This window comes from Tamandua tetradactyla, chromosome 20 (genome assembly GCF_023851605.1).
Source record: "Tamandua tetradactyla isolate mTamTet1 chromosome 20, mTamTet1.pri, whole genome shotgun sequence".
NCBI lineage: Eukaryota > Metazoa > Chordata > Mammalia > Pilosa > Myrmecophagidae > Tamandua > Tamandua tetradactyla.
The window spans coordinates 44450413-44470678 of record NC_135346.1 but is presented as its reverse complement, the minus strand read 5'-3'; the positions used below and the strand labels follow the sequence as shown (position 1 = coordinate 44470678).

The following is a 20266-nucleotide window of genomic DNA, read 5'->3' as shown; positions in this document are numbered from 1 at the left end:
ACTGATTCTCAAGAGAAAAAATTACTTTAGAATTTGAATCCAAGCATCCTGACTCCTAATATTTTGCTATACTCCTAAAAAAGCTTCGACTGATGATCAGAGACACTAGTGGTGCCTATAAGTCTTTGGAAACTAGAGAGTGATATAATTTCATTTATTTCTTAAAATAGTCAGGATAACTAAAAACAATATCTGCTTTTCCAAAGCTTGCCTTCCTTACAAACAGCATCAGTGTTACTAGATTGAACACAGCTTTGCTCTGGGAATGAAAAAGAGGTAAATATTAAAAAGATGGAATTGTCTTTTTAAAGAAATGATCTTGATGCAAATGGTTTTGGAGATAAATTCACTTTAAACAATCAATTGCATTTGTTGAGCACCTACTGTGTGCAAAGTGCTGTGTTAGGCTTCCCCATATCCAGAAAAGCTGTCTGACCTCCAACAGGTAAAACTGACCACTTTCTCCTGCATGTCCCTCCTTCGAACTCCCTACATTTTCATCACATTGAAGATCACTTTATCAAAAGATAAGTTTATCAAATCTATCACTAAGCCCAGCAATATAAGGGCTTAAAATGGCTATGCTCACTTTATTCATTCATTTATTTATTCTACAAGTATTTTTTGTTGGCTGTCAGATTCTGTGATTATTCATTGTCCTTTTTTCCCCAGAAATTTAACACAGAACCTAACTCACAGTAGATTTTTGAAAAATTTCTGATGAATAAATGAATAACATAGGAAAGAAGGAAGGGAGAAAAGAAGAAAGGAAAGTTTGTTATGAGCAACACAAGAAACACAAGCAAATGTATGGATCATATAGAGCTTCACTAATATTTAAGAAAGATGTTTGTTCTCAGATTGGGTAACATCAGAAGAGCTACAAATAATTTTATGTAAATAAATGTTTTTTTGGGGTATGAAGAAATCAACTTTGGGCATTATGGTGGTTTGGAATTGTATGTACTTGTACGTCAGCATTCTCTAGAAAAACAGAACCAATAAGAGGTATCTGTAGGAATGAGATTTATAAAGGTGTCTCACGCAACTGTGGGCATGGGGGAGTCCAAAATCCGTAGGGCAGGCTGTGAAGCTGGCAGCTCCAATAAAGGGTCTGGACAAAGTCCACAGGAGAGGCTTGATGGCTGAAGAAGCAGTAAAAAGTCTCTCTTCTTCCTTAAAATTCTTCAACTGATTGGATCATCTGAGTGAAAGACACAACTTAGTTGATCGTGGATGTAATCAGCCACAGATGCAATCAACTGACTGATGATATACTACACCAGCCTTCTGGTGTATCAACCAGCCAGGAAATATCCTTGCAGCAGTGGTCAGGTTAGTGCTTGCCTGACTAGAGAACTGGGCATCATTAGTTGGCCAAGTTGACATCAGAACCTAACCATCACACATAGAAAAACATGTTCTTAAATCTAATCCATTCCTATAGGTGTAAACCCATTGTAAGTAGGATCTTTCGATGATATTGCTTAAGCTAACATGTGGCCCATTTCATTCAGGATGGGACTCAATCCTACTACTTAAATCCTTTATAAATGGAATGAATACAGGAAGAGAGCAAAAAACTGAAAGCAATGAAACCTGGAAGGGAAAGGAGAGAAAGTAGATTCCACTATGTGCCTTGCCATGCAGCAGAGGAACCAAGGATTGCCAGCAGCCAGTCTTCAGGAAGAAAGCATAGTCTTGATTTGGATATTTTCTCACCCTTAAACTGGGAATAAATTCCCATTGTTTAAGCCAAATCATTTAAGGTATTTGTTTTAAGTAGCCTAGGAAACTAAGTCAGGTATGACGTATAAGGAAAGGGCAATAGAGTGAATCAATTCTTCTTCATAAACATTATTGGTATATGATTTTTGAGAGAATATAAGACCCCAGAAATCTATAGGAAGCTTTAGCAGAGCATTATGGCCTGGGGGCAGGAGTACTGGAGGCAAGAACCTATAAAAGCAGAAGCCACAGGGAGCAGACATATAGGGAACAAGAGTACCATAGTTTTTATTTCACCATCATATAGATATGATTTTTTCTTCGGCTGGTTTTCATTTTTTAATCAATGTGATCATAATAGGTATTCAGGAAAGAATTTTCAAAGGCATCCTTCCATTCCTGAATGAAGTAATAATTGAGATCAACTTAAAAAAATTGGTTATACTTCTAACAACAATGTTGGTAAAATCACAATATTTAATTTTATGGCACTAGATGAGCTCCTGGGAAACTCAGGGCTAAATATCTTGAACAATTTGTTAAGGTTTCTGCACTCTAAATAGCCTCTAGATCAGCAGCTGCAGGCAATTTGCTGGAGATTGGCAATGTGGCATGTGGACCCCATGGCACTGAATGCTAAACAAAGGTTGTACCCTCCAACAGCTTTTGCCATTCATCATTTTCATATCCAGATGACTCCCATTGTGTTTCTATTACTCTTTTTGTGCAAACTTGCTGCTCTTACACGTGGTATATTAGTGCTGCAAGCAATTTTATTATTCATCATTACTCAATTATCACTCTTTGCAGAAGAGAAAAGGAAATCCAGAGAGGAGAAATATCATGGTCAAAACTACCCAGTTACTTAGCATCACAGCTGAGACATGAACATTTGTCTCCTGACTCCTGGCTTGGTACTCCTTCTAGTTCACTAGGGATCTCATAATCTAGGGGAAAAACATGTGGCAAAGGCTTTGGAGATGATGGCCAGAAATTTAAATCTCATCTCTGTTATTTAATAGCTATGTGACTTTGGACAGTAAATGTACATTTTTCTCATCTCTAAAATGAGGATGATAATGGAGCCTCCCTCAAAGGTCATGACAATTAACTGCTTAGCATAGTGTCTGGCATGTAGTAAATGCTCAATTAGTTAGCATTTATTGTTGTGGTTCCAAATTGTCTCACATTGAAGTATAAAGAAGCAATTCTTTTTAGGGGGCATCAAAGAAGTTAGTATTTTGCTTATGAATGTCTGCAAAGTCATACTTTGATATTATATATGCTCATAGTGTAGTTTAGTTCAGTGATCAAGGCTTGCCATTCTAATGGTTGTACGTTTTCCCATAGGGAACCTTTTACCAGACATTAGAATTAAAATTCCAAGTTCTTGAATATCTATTGGCATTCAGCATACATCATTGATAATGATGTATTATTTCATTGATCATTGAAATCTGCTGCCAACATGGAGTACCAAATATAAATAAAAGTAGCTCTCTGGACTTATGACACTCTGAATATTTAAGGAGCAGTTTGATTTTTGAAGATTATAAAACTGGCTTCAAAATAAAGGAAAATTCAACATTTCTGAAACTTTATAGGATAAATGATGCATGTATAAACTTTCTAATTTTTAGAGACATAGGTCATGCTTTGAAAAATCTAAAATAGAAGACAAATATTCTTCACTAACTCATAGTTCTCCCCTAAATTAGTACATTAATTGTAAGTTAAGATAAGGAATTTGAAATCTTGAAAGATAATCAGTACCTGTAATATAATGGAAAAATATTCATTGGAAAATGTCAACTAAGAACAATGGTCTTTGAGATACTGACATTTACACTTTACTAAAAAGTGCCTTTTCCATGAAATCATAACATCTTTACCATTAACATAGAAGTTCAATTATCATGACAACAAAAGCCTAAAGCAATGTTCTCCATAGACTAATTGCAGTGGAATCACAGGAGGGATAATTTATTAAGAAGCAAATTCTCTGGTTCTACCCCATTAAATATTAACTCTATATTCCCTGCCCCACTGTGGCCCCTGGTAACTTGTATTCTAGTTTCTGATGCTATGAACCTGCCTGTTCTAAATATTCATCTCAGTGAGTTCATACAGTATTTGTCTTTTGTGTCTGGCTTGTTTCATTCACCATTATGTCTTCAGAGTTTCTCCATATTGTGGCATGTATCAAAACTCCCTTTTTTATGGTATATATCTTATACATAAGATATATACATCTTATGTATATATCACATTTTGTTTAAGATAGTGAGTTTTTATGCATATATAATGATTCTCTTTGTACAACTTTGATTAATGCACCCCCCCCCCCCCAACAACAACCAACAAATTTAATCCCTACTTTAAATCTGACCTTACCTACAATGTTTCCTTCTCAGTTCAGATGGCTTATGGTATCTGGGCCATTCCATATATTGCTTGGTAATAGAAGACTTTTACGAGGATATATCTTTTCTCCCTAACTAGATTTTGAGTACCTTCAGGAAAAGGACAGTAGGTATATTTGCTTGTGTTTCTTGTGTTGCTCACAACACATCTTTCCTTTCTTCTTTTCTCCCTTACTTCTTCCCTGTGCCATTCATTTATTCATCAGGAATTTTTCAAATGTCTACCGTAAATTAGGTTCTGTGTTAAATTCCAGGGAAAAAAAACAATGAATAATCACAGAATCTGACATTTTAACAAAAAATACTCATGGACTAAATAATGAATGAATAAAGATGGCATAACCATTTTAACGCCATTATATGGGAGGGTCTAGAGATAGATATGTAAACCCTTTCAATGAAGTTATCTTTAGTGTGATGAAAATGTAGTGGAGCGGAGGGTGGGACATGAAGGAGAAAGTGGTCAATTTTACCTGTTGGAGTCTGAGAGTCTTTCTAGGTATGGGGAAGCCTAATACAGCACTTTGCACACAGTAGGTGCTCAACAAATGCAATTGATTGTGTTTTTAAATTGATCTGGTATTTAAAATGAATTTATCTCCAAAACCATTTGCATCAAGATCATTTCTTTAAAAAGGCAAGTTCCATCTTTTTAATATTTACCTCTGTTTAGTTCCCATAGCAAAGCTGTGTTCAAAGTAGTAATATTGAAGCTGTTTGTAAGGAAGACAAGCTTTGGGAAAGCAGATATTGTTTTTCGCTATCCTGACTATTTTAAAAAATAAATGAAATTATATCACTCTCTAATTTCCGAAGATTTATAGGCACCATTAGCCTCTGATTCATCAGTTTAAGCTTTTTTAGGTATAGCAAAATATTAGACTAGGCTAGGTGTCAGGATGCTTGGATTTGAATTCTAAAGTAATTTCTTCTCTTGAGAATCAGTTTCTTTACATATGAGACGAGGTTATGGACAATATCAGGAGTTGACAAACTACCTTTCTTGGGCCAAATGTGGCCAGACGCCTGTTTTTGTAAATGAAATTTTGTTGGAACACAGCCATGCCCATTCATTTTGTGTTGTTCGTAGCTGCTTTCATATCACAATGGCAGAGGTAAGTACTTGTTAAAGAGACTGTATGGCCTGCAAAGCCATAAAATATTTAAAGTTTGGCCCATTACAGTAAAAGCTTGCTGGCTTCTGAACTATTTGATTCCTAGGGTTTTGCCAAGCTCTGCTGTGATTTTCTTTTTCCATAAGAAAAGGTAGCAGCGCAAGAGAAAGAGGAAACAAAATTACATAAATGGTATCAATACTATTGTTATTATATAGTGTATATGATGAAGTGGTTTGAGGCTTGAATCAAACTTAGTGGTCTGACACCTATTTCTGCAGGTAACTCAGTGTGAAATCAAATGAGTCATCTGACCTTTTAGTGCAGGAGTCAGGAAACTTTTTCCTTAAAGGGCAGATAGTAAATATTTAGGCTTTGCCAGCTCTACAGCAGCTGTTAGGACTACCCTCTCTGCTTGGTACAATGAAAACAGCTATAGACGATACATAAACAAAAGAGCATGATTGTGTTCCAATAAGACTTTCATTATGAATAATGGAATTTGTATTTTATATTATTTTCATATGTCATGAAATATTTCATATGTCTTTAAAATATTCTTCTTTTGATTGTCTTTCAGTCATTTAAAAATGTAAAAATGGCCTTAGCTCACAGGCCTTATAAAACAGGCAGCAGGGTGACTTTGGCCCAGGGGCCGTAGTTTTCAAGCCCCAGTTTTGGAGTCTTCCATTTCTCACCTATAAAATGGGGATAATTTTCTCTACCAACATTCAAGATGGTTGTGATCCAGTGAGAGACATTTGTCTTTGAAAGTTCTTTACAGAGGGCACCATATTCAGAGGGAAGATATCATCATTTTAAACTCACAAGAATTACTGAATTACGCGCTATTGCAGGACTCACAATTCTTCTTGGAGTCGATGAGAAATCCACCTTTTTCATGAATAATTTCTGCTGAAGGAAGAAAAAATGGGAATATATTTGCTTATGTAACAAGTACAAGTATGATCCTATTATTCCTTCTACTCCTAGAACACTGGCTGATAAATCAGGTAATTTCCTGAGGAGACAGAGCTTTGGGAGAATCACATCAACTTGGAAATCTTATTGTACATCTTTTTTTTTAAACATGGGCAGGTACCAGGACTCCAACCCGGGTCTCTGGCATGGCAGGTGAGAACTCTGCCACTGAGCCACTGGTGCCCGCCCTGTACCTCATTTTTACACCTCTCACTGAACTTACCATTTTCTATTATATAGTTGTTTTATTGGGCTGGACTTCAGTGAGTATAGTCAGGAACCAACTTAATTATTTCCCAAGCATTGCCTTCAACTACACTCTTTGGATTAGGTTTCCTCGACTCAAGATATCTTAGCAAATCCCATACACGTTCAGGTATTAGGATAGTCTCATCATCAGGTATTAAGAATTCTAGTATAACCTAAATAAAAACTTTAATCTCACCCAGTTCAAAGTTTCTCTCTCTCCCCATATCCCCAGATGTGACACCTGATTCCCCAGGCCACCAGTGGTGAAGGGCTACATCATTCATTCTTTGGCTCTACTTGCTCCACCTCTTCCCCTCATTCACTTTGCAGCTCTTGGTTCCCTTAGAATAGAGCATAGAATGTGTATGAGTGTGTGTGTGTGTGTGTGTGTGTGTGTGTGTGTGTTTGCTGAATTTACAGAGGAAGGGCAAAATATTACCCAACTGATGTTAATTAATTTGATTTCTGGTGTTTTATTTCATGACAAGGATAACCTTCTGGCTCTTTTTTTCATGGGACACTTTTAGGGACTCTAAATACCCCATGAGGAAAAGGCGCTACACTCTTAGCTATTGACAGCCTCTTAATTCCTACCCATTAGCACTGTGCTCCCGGCGTTCCTTTCTTCTTAAAGAAAGAAGTCTTCCACAGCATCCTTTCAAGATGACTCTAACCCAGCTTCTTTTCTATGTGAGCACATGCCCTCCTATGCCCTGCCTTCTCCCATCCCAGAAAACTCAGGATCTGTGGTCACCAGTGTTCCCTAAAGGGTTCTGTTCCTGCCCTTTCATGTGGCCTGAGGAGAGAGAGGGGAGAAATGTCACAGCATTTGTGGGAATCTCTATTCCCACAAATACCCTTCAAAGTATTCTCTCTACCTTAATGAATCCCTTGGCTTCATTATGAACTTTTCAACTGTGTTGGTTGTGTTATCTTTTAGCAAGTGCTTCAGAGGTGTGTCTAGCTTATTTGTGTGGAAGGTGTGGACATTGATTATTCATGGGCCTCAGCTTTGGACCCACAGGACACAACAAAAAATATCCCAGATAAACTGCTGTTTCATTGGTGTATGGCTGTTTGTTTACCTTGTCATATTTCCCCTTACTATATTCATAAATTACTTGAAGGGAATGTGTTTTTGAATTTTCCTTAGATCTTAACCCTTTCTCAATGGATAAGTGAATAAATAGAAATTCATTTCCTCCTAATTACCAAGTAAATTGGAATTGAAATCAGCAGGCTGGATTCATTCATTCAATATTGAATGCATGCTATGTGCCAAGTTTATAGTAAGTGCTGCAGCAGTAACCAAAAAGACACAGCCTGTGACTTCAAGACTTTATTTTAGTGAAGGAATTATATATTAAATAATGATAGAAATATACAATTAATTTCAAATTGTTATGAGTGCTATAAAATCAAATGCAGGGTCTTGTCAGGGGGCATAAAAGGGAAGTTAATTTAGATTAAGGAGATGGGTATTTAAGGCTGTGGTATTCAGTCTGCTATCTGGAGGATTTGTAAGAGCTGACAGACTAGGGCTGGGGAGCTAAGACAGAGAAGCAAAAGAAACAGCAGGTATAAAGTCCCTACTGCAGAGGAAAAGTTCGAGCTTTGTAGGAAGCTTTGAATGAAAGGAAAGAAGGTGAGCGTGGCTGGCTGACTGTGAGGTGGGGAGAAGAATGTGGTGAGTTGAGGACAGAGAAGTAAGTAGTTAGGGACCAGACCATTCAAAGAGCTGCATACATGAAAAAGGATTTGGGAAGCCACTGGAGGGTTTTAAGCATAGAAGAGCTATGCTCAGATTTTCATGCCCAGCTGGTTCCGATTTTAATAACTTTTTATTATAGGCACAGATAACGAAGATAGGAAAGTTCACTTATCAACAGAGATAAGTGCGTGAGGTTTAGTATTGCCAATGTCTTGCAAATCCTACCACAGTCAATGAAGACATTCTTCCAAAAGCTTATCATGTTCCCTGCTGATGTGAGACTGGATTTGATCAGATCAAGCTGTATTCAAAGGACAGTCTGTTGCTCTGAAGAAACGTGTTGGTGTAATCCTGCAGATTTCAGAACCTAATGGCGAGAGTGTTGTTCTTTCAGTGGGAAACCATAGCAACATGCCACTTAGGAGGCACACTGTATAATCTATCTGTTCTTTGGTTAGTATTTTGCAGTCCAGAAATAGTCATCATTGCCTAATGTGAGTAGGCAAAAGGTCAGGCAAACATAAGCCCCAATGACAGTGCAGTTCTCCTTGTAACCTTGGGCTGGGGGCGGGGACTACACCTTCTGTTGGAGACACATGATCCTGTGCACTGGGGTCAAGAAGGAGGAAGGAATTGGGGCTACCAGCTCAGTGTTTCAATATAAATTGTAAGCCGGTCCTCAGCCTTGTAGTAAGAGGAATGAGGCTATGATCCACATTGCTACTTTTCCAAAACCTGAAACATAGAACAACTCAATGCTCCTTGGCACAATTCTTACTGAACTGCGAGATTTATAGTGACAGCTTTTATGTTCCAGCACTTTTTGCAATTTCTCAACATTCTTCCACTCCCATTTTATGTACAAAATAATAATCCGAAAGTTCTTCAACGGTTACATGGAGGATTCCCTGTTATTTGCTAATTCAGGAATATAGAGAGCCAAAGCTGCTTAAGGGTGGCACCCATTAGATCATAAAAGTTAAAAGGATCTTTGCTAAAACACAGTCATAAACTGTAACATCTTTAAAGGAGGGGATTCAAGACAGATGGTCAGAGTAAGAATTTAGTTAGTATTTGTGCTGGTTTGAAAGGATGTATGGACCCTAGAAAAGCTATGTTTTAATCAAAATATCATTTCGTAAAAGCAGAATAATCCCTATTCAATACTGTATGCTTGAAGCTATAATCAGATCATCTCCCTGGAGATGTGATTTAATCAAGAGTGGCTGTTAAACTGGATTAGGTGTCAACATGTCTCCACCCATTTGGGTGGGTCTTGATACATTTCTGGAGTTCTATAAAAGAGGAAACATTTTGGAGAATGAAAGAGATTCAGAGAGAGCAGAGCAGAAGGACATAGCCATGAGAAACAGAGTCCACCAGACAGTGACCTTTGGAGATGAAGAAGGAAAATGCCTCTCAGGGAACTTCATGAAACAGGAAACCAGGAGAAGAAGCTAGCAAATGCTGCCATGTTCACCATGTACCCTGCCAGATGCTAGAGGAACTCTGACTGTGTTCGCCACGTGCCTTCTCACTTGAGAGAGAAACCCTGAACTTATTGGCCTTCTTGAACCAAGGTATCATTCCCTGGATGGATACCTTTGATTGGACATTTCTATAGACTTGTTTTAATTGGGACATTTTCTTGGCCTTAGAACTGTAAACTAGCAACTTATTAAATTCCCCCTTTTAAAAGCCATTTTGTTTCTGGTATATTGCATTCTGGCAGCTAGCAAACTAGAACAGTATTTGATAGGCAAAAAGAAGAGAGAATAGAGAGATATTATAAAATGAGCCACAGAATGGAAAAAGACAAGGAAAAGCATCTTTCTACTTTTCTCTGTCTTATATAGTCTTCCACTACTGGTAAGACTAATGAATATGTTTTGTTTTGATGAGTAATCACATCTTTTGGTGACATTTTCTGTTCCTTTCTGCCTCGTGATTGGAATGTCTTTCTTTTTCACCTCCTCCCCTGAGATCTCATTGCGTCTTGCATTTCCTTCTTGATTTCTATTGTTTTGCACTGGGGCTATTTTGTGACAGGGTTCCCCAAGCAAACGATCACTAATGCCTGCAATAGGCTAACTTATATCCATCCCTCCCTCCCTTCGGCAAGCATTTCAAAGCCTGGTTGCTAAGGAGAGTTACTTCCCACCCCCAATGGACTCACCTCCCCAATTTGTTAAGGGCTCACCAGGAATATTGATAGATGGTATCACACAGCTTGCATGGGATCTGGTACCATGGCAGAGGCCTAGGAGAATAAGGTAAGACTATTCCAATGTAAAATGGACCATTTGCTGTACTTGCTAAGTGCTCTATACATAAAGTATACAGAGAGAGGAGAAGTCAGAGTTTCTGGAAATGATGCCCAGAGGTATTTGTTTCATTTATTCATCTATTCCTTCATTCTTTCATTCATTCAAAAAATATTCTTTGAGCTCCTATGTATCAAGTGTTGTCCTAAGTACTGGGGATACAAGAACTTAATAAACATAGACCCTATCCAAAGGTAGCTCAATGTCTGCTAAGAAAGATAAACTGGCAATGACAATGCAGTATGATAAAGCCTACAGTGGGAGGAGTGCAGGGCTCCGTGGGAAATCTTAGCAGGAGCACCACATCCAGCCTTGGTCACCCGGATTAAACAAAATCACTCAAACAAGAGTGAAAAATAAACTTTACTTGGATGAAGCCACTGAAATTTTATAGTTGTTATTGTGGCATAGCTTATCTTATCTTGACAAATAGACCGTAGTTGGATGAAAAGGAATTAGATTTGCCAAAGTTCTTTCTCAAGCTTTTTTTTTTTTTTTTTTTCTGTAGGAAGCAGGAGTTATTAGACCAGGATTGAGGCCACAAAGTGGCTTTGATTCAGCCACAATATTGTGGGAATCAACAACAACCTTCTCTTGTCTTTCCAAAAAAGAAGCTCAGATGGCTATATCTGTTGTTTACCTTATGTTTCATGGACTCCTCCTGTGACCTGGCTAAACTTGGCATCTAGAGACATCTCACACCACCCATTTCAGAAACTAAGAAACAGGTTCTCTGTTTTCCCTGCTGCAGTGTACCTGTCTGATGCAAACACAGCTGAGTAATTTTCCCCCTGCTTGTGGCTCTTGGAGAGTGCCAAAACAGCCTTGGCTTTAACATGAATGGGATTACTCATCCAATGTAACTGTTTACAGCAAAGAAATCATCTACAGCTGCCTATCAACAGGGTTGGGGCAAGGAGGTTACAAAGGAGAAAGATTTTATTTAAAATGAAATCAGGCTGGTTTCTTAAACACCAAACACATGGCTGTCTCTTTTGGCTGTGCGCCTGAAGAGGGCAGTATAGGAATATGATTAGCTCATCCCTTACTGCATCAACTCATTAAAGAATCTGTACTTCAGAGTGATTATATTAGGAATCACACCAAGTGTTATGTGAAATTATTTTTGCATTTATTTCCAAGGCTGAGAAATTCCAGAGCACGCTGAAAAAATATATGGACATTTTTAAAGAATTTGGTGTAACCTTCTGGAAACCAAAGTGGAATTGTTTCAGTTGAAAGGCAGAATAAGAAGTGGGCTGAAGGGAGATTAGGAGAATGAGTTTAAACCCACAGTGGCCCTTCTGCAGCTTCTACTCTTGATGTAGTGGCTACTGCAGGGCTGTTAAAACTTCTGTTTGCAGAATTTGGCTGAGCTGGTTTGAAAGGCTGTATATAACCTAGAAAAGCCATGTTTTAATCTTGATCCCATTTTGTAAAGGCAGCTGTTTCTTCTAATCCCTGTTTAGTACTGTGTGCTTGAAACTTTAATTAGACTATCCCTCTGGAGATGTGACTCAGTCAAGCATGGTTGTTAAACTGGATTAGGTGGAGATGTGTCTTCACCCATGCCAGGTGGGTCTTGATCATTTTACTGGGATCCTATAAAAGAGGAAACATTTTGAAGAAAGAGAGTGATTTGGAGAGAGCAGAGGAGAATGACAGAACCATGAAGCGGAGTCCACCAGCCAGCGACTTTTGAAGATGAAGCAGGAAAATGCCTCCCAGGGAGCTGGAGAGGGAGCTAGCAGATGATGCCATGTTTGCAATGTGTCCTTCCAGCTGAGAGAGAAACCTGATCGTGTTGGCCACTTGCCTTTCCAATTGAGAGAGAAATCCTGAATTTCATAGGCCCTCTTGAATCAAGGTATCTTTTCCTGGATGCCTTAGATTGAACATTTCTACGGACTTGCCTTAATTGGGACATTTTCTCTGCCTTAGAACTGTAAACTAGCAACTTACTAAATTCCCCTTCTTAAAAGTCATTCTGTTTCTAGCATATTGCATTCCAGCAGCTAGCAATCTAAAACATTGGCTTTCTTATATCTGATCTCCCTCTGAGTAGAGACAGCTAACACTCAGCAATCCTTTAAAAAGGACTCATAAATCAGTGCAAATTTAGCAAATTCAAGCGCACCAACACTGGTTAATTTAGGGCAAAAATGCTGACTCTGACAGGTGTAATGAAAGAGCAGTGGATTGAGTCTGCCAATGAGAGCCTGAACATATCTTCTCATCTCTCTGGACTTCAGTTATCTTTCCTTTAAAGTGAGGGAACTGGATAAGATGCTCTCTATAGCCTTTTCTTGTCTTTCAATATCTGTGGTTCTACAATCTGGCATTATTAGTCTACTGTTACTGAAAATGATGTTTAATAGGCTACTAATATGTGCCAGGCATTGGGTTAAATGCTTCACATTTGTTATTTCCTTTAATCTTCTCTGCAGTATTATGAGATAGAAATTATTGACTTTATATAATAGGCAAAGAAGGTGACAATCGGAGAATTGCACAAGGTCACAAAGCTAGCAAGTTGTGGATACATGATCCAAATTCAAAATTCTGTCTCCTGAGTCCATAATCTTAACCATTGCCACAGATTTTTCTTTTATTTGTTCCAGCATTTGCTTTTTTCTCCAGTTAAGTGAGCCTCTCTCATTCATATGACTAATACGTTAGTCTCCAAAATCTTCATAGAGATTGCTCTCTATGCTCTCTAGCCTTGGCCTCTGCCCATTCCATTTTTTTTTGGCTTGGGCAGACACGGGGATACAAACTCATTCCATTTTCAATGGATTTCAAAGTCTTTTTCCTGGAGACCCAAATCTTTCTCCTCCTTCATCTTCAAATTATACCTATTCTTTTGCCTGGCGACTCCAGCTCCTACTGGAGTTTTTCTCCTGGAATTTTATTTCATGTATAATCTATTCTGTATAATTTATACTCAACATGATATCGTCCTTTATTTTGTTCTGTTTTAGATAAGTTAGTGTTGTGAACACTGACTACAGCGTAAGGCTCCCGAGTGTGGAGAACACATCTTTGTCTTTTTAATCTCCTGCTATGAAGCGAGCAGGGTTACATAACAAACTGGAGATCACTAATTTCTTCTTGCTTGCTAGAGACAGATCTCAGGCAAAAATGATCCTTTTTGCTTTTAAGAATTATGGCATTCTGTAAGAAAAAGTTTTCTAGTTTTGCTTTTTTAAAAAAATGTCTTTGAAATTCCAAACTTCCTTGACCACTATAGTCAATTATTTCATAAGTTTAACAGTCAGAAATTATGATGATGATATCGTAAGTATTGTTATGCAAAAAATGAACATTTATAGGTTACTTACTACATTTCAAATATGGGACTGATGTTTTACAGGACTATCTTTTTTATACTCACAAAAATTCCATGAGGAGGGTAAAGGTTTCCATTTTACAGAGAGCACAGTAGGCTTAGAAAGGTTTGAATGATTTGTCTAAGGACTCACAGAGCTTGGTAGTGACAGAACTAGAGATAGACCTGGTAGGTCTGATCCCAGCTTTGGTCTTCCCTGGTCTGGCCTCACTGTACTGTGCTGTACATTAGTCTGTTCCTCCAAATGACAAAGTGTGATTATCTGTCATCCACACTCTAGAAAGCTCTTTAGAGTCATATAATAGTTCATCTGGGTATTTTAAATTCCTATTTTAAATTTTTTTCCACTATCCACATGCCCAGTGGGAATTCTGTCTTCCTAATTGTAGTAGACTGAATAATGGACCCCTCAAAGGTGGCTACCTTCTGATCCTTACAACCTGTAAATGTTACCTTATGTGGCAAATGGGACTTTGCAGACCTGATTAAGTTAAGGGTCTTGAGATGGGGAGATGATCCCGGATTGTCTGGTGGCCCCAAATATAACTACAATGATCCTTATAAAAGGGGGTGTATTAGTCAGGGCTCTCTAAGGAAACAGAACTGACAGAAGATATCTAAATATTATGAGGTTTTATAAAATTGTCTCACACAACTGTAGAGTTGCATGGGTCCAAATTCTGTAGGGCAGGTTGCAAGCTGGGAACTCTGATGAAGGTTTTTGACGAATTCCCCAGGAGAATTTGGCCGACTGAAATAGAGATGATAATTCTCTCTTCTGACTGCTGAAATGATCACTTCTCCTTTTAAAGCCTTCAACTGATTGGATGAAACAGTTCTCATTGTTGAAAGCAATCTCCTCAGGTGACTGTAGATGTAATCAGTTATAAATGCAATCAACTTAATGATGATTTAAGTCCATGAAATATCTTTACAGTCACAATTAGGCCAGTGCTTACTTGACCAAACAACTGGACACCATGACTTCGCAGGGGGACACATGAACTTAACCATCACATTAAGTGAGAAGGCAGGAGAAGGCAATGTTAGGCGACTACAGAAGATGTTGTGGTGATGTAGTCAGAGGCCAAGAATGCCACGGCCCTAGTAACTGGAAGAGGCAAATAGCAGATACTCTCTTGGAGCCTCCAGAAGGAACCAGCCCAGCTGATACCTTGATTTTAGCTCCTTAAGTCTCATTTCAACTTCTGAGCTGCAGACCTATATGAGAATACATTTGCGTTGTTTTAAGCCACTGAATTTGTGGTAATTTGTTAGAGCAGAATAGCAAACTGATAAACTAATAAGATATACTGTTTTCAGAGGCCAAGAGGCAGGGCTGAGTTTAGTTGCTTAATCTATACCCATACTAAACTCTCTTTGAGATAGATAGGATGAATTCATCTGAAAGCTAGGAATAAACAAAGGCCAGTATCTGGGCAGCAGTACAGGGAAAATGTGCGACCAAGTCCACATTCCACTAGGGGGAAAACTGATGGGAAAACAAATAGTTTCATAATATATCACAGAATGAGATGGATTTACTGTTTGGATGGTTTGAATGAGGCTGTTTTTGTCTCCTCAATAGAATTCTTCCTGCTTGGATTTAGGTGTCAGTTTTCAAAATACCACAGCACCACCTAGCTCCAGCATTAAAATAAAAACCTTGTAATTAACACTTTTATATGCTGACATATGACATCCTTAAGCAGCCTGCTTTTCACTGTGTTTGTAAGCACTAGAAGATGAGTGTTGCTGACTCTGCTTCTGGGTACCGATATTACACATCCCTTTAAGCCAGGTGTTGAATGTCTATCTGGAAGCCACTCTTGTGTTTGAAGGAAAATGAATAATCCTGAACTACTTGAGTTTGTCAGTAAAAACAACTACAGCTGTTATGAACTTGTTGAGGAGTTGGCAAGTTAAACCTCTGATGAAATTTTTCCTAGGGACATGCCAGAGGGTCATCTGTGAATACTGCCCCATTCCATTTTGCCGCATTGTATTTAAATGTCAACTCAGAGCATGAGAACTGGGAACAATCCCAGGAAATCATCTGGAAGCCATTCAACCAGATGATTAAGAAAAAGATTGAGAGTTCAGGAGCTCTAAATTACTTGCTGTGACCTTCGACAGGTCATTTAACTTCCCTGAGTAACAGATTACCCGTCCCTAAAATGGGGATAATTATAGTTTTTCATGTTCTAAGGTGGTTGTGAGCATTAAGATAATACACATGAAAGGCTTAGCAAAGTATCTAGAAAAAGTCAAGATCTTCTTAGTTGTAAGTAAAAGAAACACAATTCAAATTAGATAAGCAAAAAGAGAGTGTGTTTCATATAATGACATATTCAAGGATTTGGCACTTCTAGGTTCAAAGAATTCAAAGGAGTCAAAGAACTTGATTAGAGAGAGACTCATTTCTGAGCTAGGTTCTCTCATTGCAGAGGGTGAGGAGAGATTGTTTAGCATCCCAGATGAAAGAAAGAAACTTTGAGTGCTAGCAAAACAGTCCTGGGGAGGCCCCTGCTTGGGCTCCTGCTCATCTTCACGAACTGCAATCACTGTAATCTGAGGGGTAGGTGTGTTCTGATTGGCTGATAGTTCCTATGCTGGTTCAAAATAGCTTTGTTTGCTAGTGATAAAAACCCAATTTAAACTGTAGTAAACAATAAAAGGAATTGGTTAGCTCATGATAGATCTGACTTCAAGTGAGGATTGATCTCCAAACCATGTCATCAAGTTAAGGTTTCTCCCCAACCCTCTGCCCTGGGTTCTGAGTCACTGACTTCATTATTAGGTTCCATACATGGTCCTGGCAGGTGACAGCGAGTACTATCCCCACAGGCTCAAAATGATTTCATATCTCACATGACACAATCCAGGGTAAAAGACTGTCTCTTTCAGTCCTTCCTCATGATTTCTGGCTCTCATCCTCTCTTTCATTGTCTGGCATTAGCATCCCTGGCCCCTTGAACCAAACTCTGTGGCCTGGATGATGGAATATATGGATTGTATTAAGCCAAAAGTAGCTCATTCATTCAGTGAGGAACATGACGACAAATAAAAACAAGATGGCATTAGAGGGAAAGGGAAGGCAAATGCTGAGGAGAAGAGTACTGGGGTGATGCAAAGTCAGTCCAGACCACTCGCATTGATTTTCTCACTTATAAGATGGGTTCTGTTACTATGAGGAAGGCGAACAGATACATGATAAGTAAAACTTACAGTTATCCATGGCAGCTTGCTGGTGTCCTGAAAGAGTAAGTGACTTTTTCAAGGTCACAGAGGTAGTAAGCTGCTCAACTGACACCAAGATGGTATTTTCTGAGATCCTAGATTTGAAAACCTTTTATTTGTCTTGACTGTTTCTCTGAGCACAATGGAAGCATTTAGAAGGGCCTCAATGTTCAACCTAGATGTCCATCAAATAGAGGAGGGAAATGCACCAATATAGAAATAAGCAGACAGAGAAACAGAAGTACTAAAGATGGGAAAGCAAGATGTCTAGAAAGCACTTTTATCTTTGAGGAGGGAGACCTTCTGATAACCATCTTTCTGGTGTTTTACTTGAGGATCTATAGTAGTAGAACTTGAGAAAACATACCATTTAACTCAACAGTTCTCTTGAGACATGTTTTTTCTTTTACCCACTTCCAGCTCCCCCTTAGCTAGGTGGGCTAGTTAGATAAGTGGTTAACTTTCAGATTCCATTTCCCTTCTCTTTTCCAAAAATGTTTGCTTTCCTTCTTAAGAAGCATCTACATCAATTTGTGGGAAACCACAAAATAATTGAAGATTGAAGTTCATCAGCACAGCCAAACAAAACATAACCAACAAACAAAAAGCTGAATTCCCTAACAACCAAAGCTTTTCATCCAAACCACTCAAAACATTTCACACTGAAGTAAAAATAATGGATTTATCCAGAAAAGGGGTTCTGAAACTTATTCAGTGTAGGATGAGGAATTCAATCAGTGGGTGAATAGACTGGTCTATGCAGGGATAGCAGCTAGATACAAAGCAATTACTACAGCAACCAGAGGAAAAAGATCCAGGCATATGGGACATGGTATTTATAGAGTATAATGACAGGTGGTAGGTCTTAGTGTTGATGGTTTTTAAAGGATGGATACAAGACTGAAAGAATGATAGAGCAAGCAGGCATTGGGTATCCATGGGAAGTTTGGATTTTTTTGCCTTGATAATTTTTGCACCTAGAATAGTACTTGTTACATAGTGAAATCTTAGTATTCCCTTTGAATATTGGACAAAAAAACTATTTAGAGATACAGAAAGGCACCCGGCACCAGGGATATTTGATAGAAGGTAGAGAGGGATCACAGCCATAAATGGGGTTTCCTGGGATGGTCCTGGGCACACAAAGGTGTTGGTCACCTGGCCCATATGACCAAAAATTAGGGGTTAGATTCTGGAAATATTAGTCAGAGCAAGCTGGGGTCTAAGCTGGGGACAATAAATATGTTGTACATATGTTGTACATATGTTGTGACACCATTTTCCTTCATGAATTGATGGAAGACATCACTAATCATTTGTCACACTATTTCCCATGCAGAATTTTTCTTTAGCCTAGTAGGTCAGGTAGCCAACAATTGACTAGAGTTAGTTCATGAGATGAGATCTCTTTGCCATCCTTGATGAACAGAATGGGATAGAAATCCAAACCCTAGAATTTATGACTTGTTTATTTTCTAGAAAATAAGGTCCAAATTAGGGCTTATGGTTGAATTGATCCTTCAAATGGCCAAAGAGTGAGTTCACCTTGTAGGGTTTGAGAATCCTAAGTGAGCAGATAGCTAGAGACATGTTCACAGGTATCAAGGGCTACTTAAGGTGTACATATCAGTGATGTCACTAATCCTTGGTGAAGAGAATAAGTACTATTTGTGATTCAGGTCAACCAATCCCATAGAGATAACTTCTGTGTGTGGGGGGAGGGAGGACGGGGGGTGGGCTGGATATGATGAAGTAAGATTTCTGTGTGGTGAACAAAAATGGAAGAAAAATTTGTAACTAAGAAGCCAATGTTATCACAAATATTTCAGTAGATAGGCATCCCTGAGCAACTTCCTAGTGTTACTTTGGGTTTAATCCAAGGCTTATGGACAATTGTGAGACCTGTTTTTGTGACTCAGATCACCTCTAGCTTGTAGCTTCCCTAGGAAGGGAGACTGGTTTCTTCAAGCCTCTGGTTTCTTCAGAGAAAAGAATCAGCATCCAGTTATCTGACTAAGATGGCCATCAGGAATGTACAATACAGACTGATTATTGGAGGGACTGATTCTATTATTTGGTCAATAATAAATTGATCTTAGGAGTCTGAGTAGCCTGAACTTTCTTTCACATGATAACTTGGCTGCGTAATTTCCCTAGTTACTTCCTCTGTGAAATGAGGATAATAGTACCTATGTCAAAGGACTGTATATAAAACACAAGTGATATAAAACACATACAAGCACTTAGTACAGTGCCAGCTACATAGAGAGGACCAATAAATGGTTGATAGATATTTTCTACGGTGAAGGTTTTCCATCTTCTACTGATGCAGATTTGTTGTAGTTTGCTAGCTGCTGGAATGCAATATACCAGAAACAGAATGGCTTTTAAAAAGGGGAATTTAATAAGTTGCTAGTTTACAGTTCTAAGGCCGAGAAAATGTCCCAATTAAAACAAGTTTATAGAAATGCCCAATTTAAGGCATCTGGAGAAAGATACCTTGGTTCAAGAAGACTGACGATGTTCGACATTTTTCTGTCAGCTGGAAGGGCATATGGCGAACATGGCAGCGTCTGTTGGCTTTCTCGTGGCTCTACCAAAAAGTGATTTTGTCCAATATGTTTCCTCTTTTAAAGGATTCTAGTAAGTAACTCCACCTTCAGTGGGTGGAGACACACCTCCATGGAAATCATCTAATCAAAAGTTCCACCCACAATTGGGCAGGTCACATCTTCATGGAAACATTCAAAATGCTCCCACCTAGCAATATTGAATGAGGATTAAAGGGCATGGCTTTTCTGGGGTCCACCACAGATTCAGACCAGCACAGGGTTTAATGATAATGCCTTAATATTTCCAAACATAACTCTGGGTTCCCCTTTAGGACAATCCAAAGCTGTACCAGGTACAGAAAGCAAATGGATATGATTAAAAAATAAGAGAGGCTGGAACATAAAATATGAGAAAATAATTCATACTGTTTTTTAAACAACAGTTGGAGCTCAATAGGGATGTACATTGTATGAATTATTAAAAAGCAATTCAAATCTAGAATGGTTTATGATTATGAAACTTCTACTTGAAAAAGATAACCATAAAATATAAACTTATCAATTAAAATAATTTTGTCTAAAGACTTAACTGAT

At 38.4% G+C, this 20266-nt stretch overlaps 1 long non-coding RNA gene across 2 annotated transcripts in view; it reads right to left on the bottom strand.

Moving 5' to 3' along the window:
* Positions 1 to 20266, bottom strand: part of LOC143664074 (uncharacterized) — a 67888-nt gene that overhangs the window by 7126 nt on the left and 40496 nt on the right. For both annotated transcript variants that reach the window (XR_013166300.1, XR_013166301.1), the window contains 2 exons: positions 8433 to 8574; positions 6131 to 6181 (listed from right to left, as the gene is read on the bottom strand). This is a non-coding gene — a long non-coding RNA (uncharacterized LOC143664074). The remainder of the gene's footprint in view (positions 1 to 6130; positions 6182 to 8432; positions 8575 to 20266) is intronic.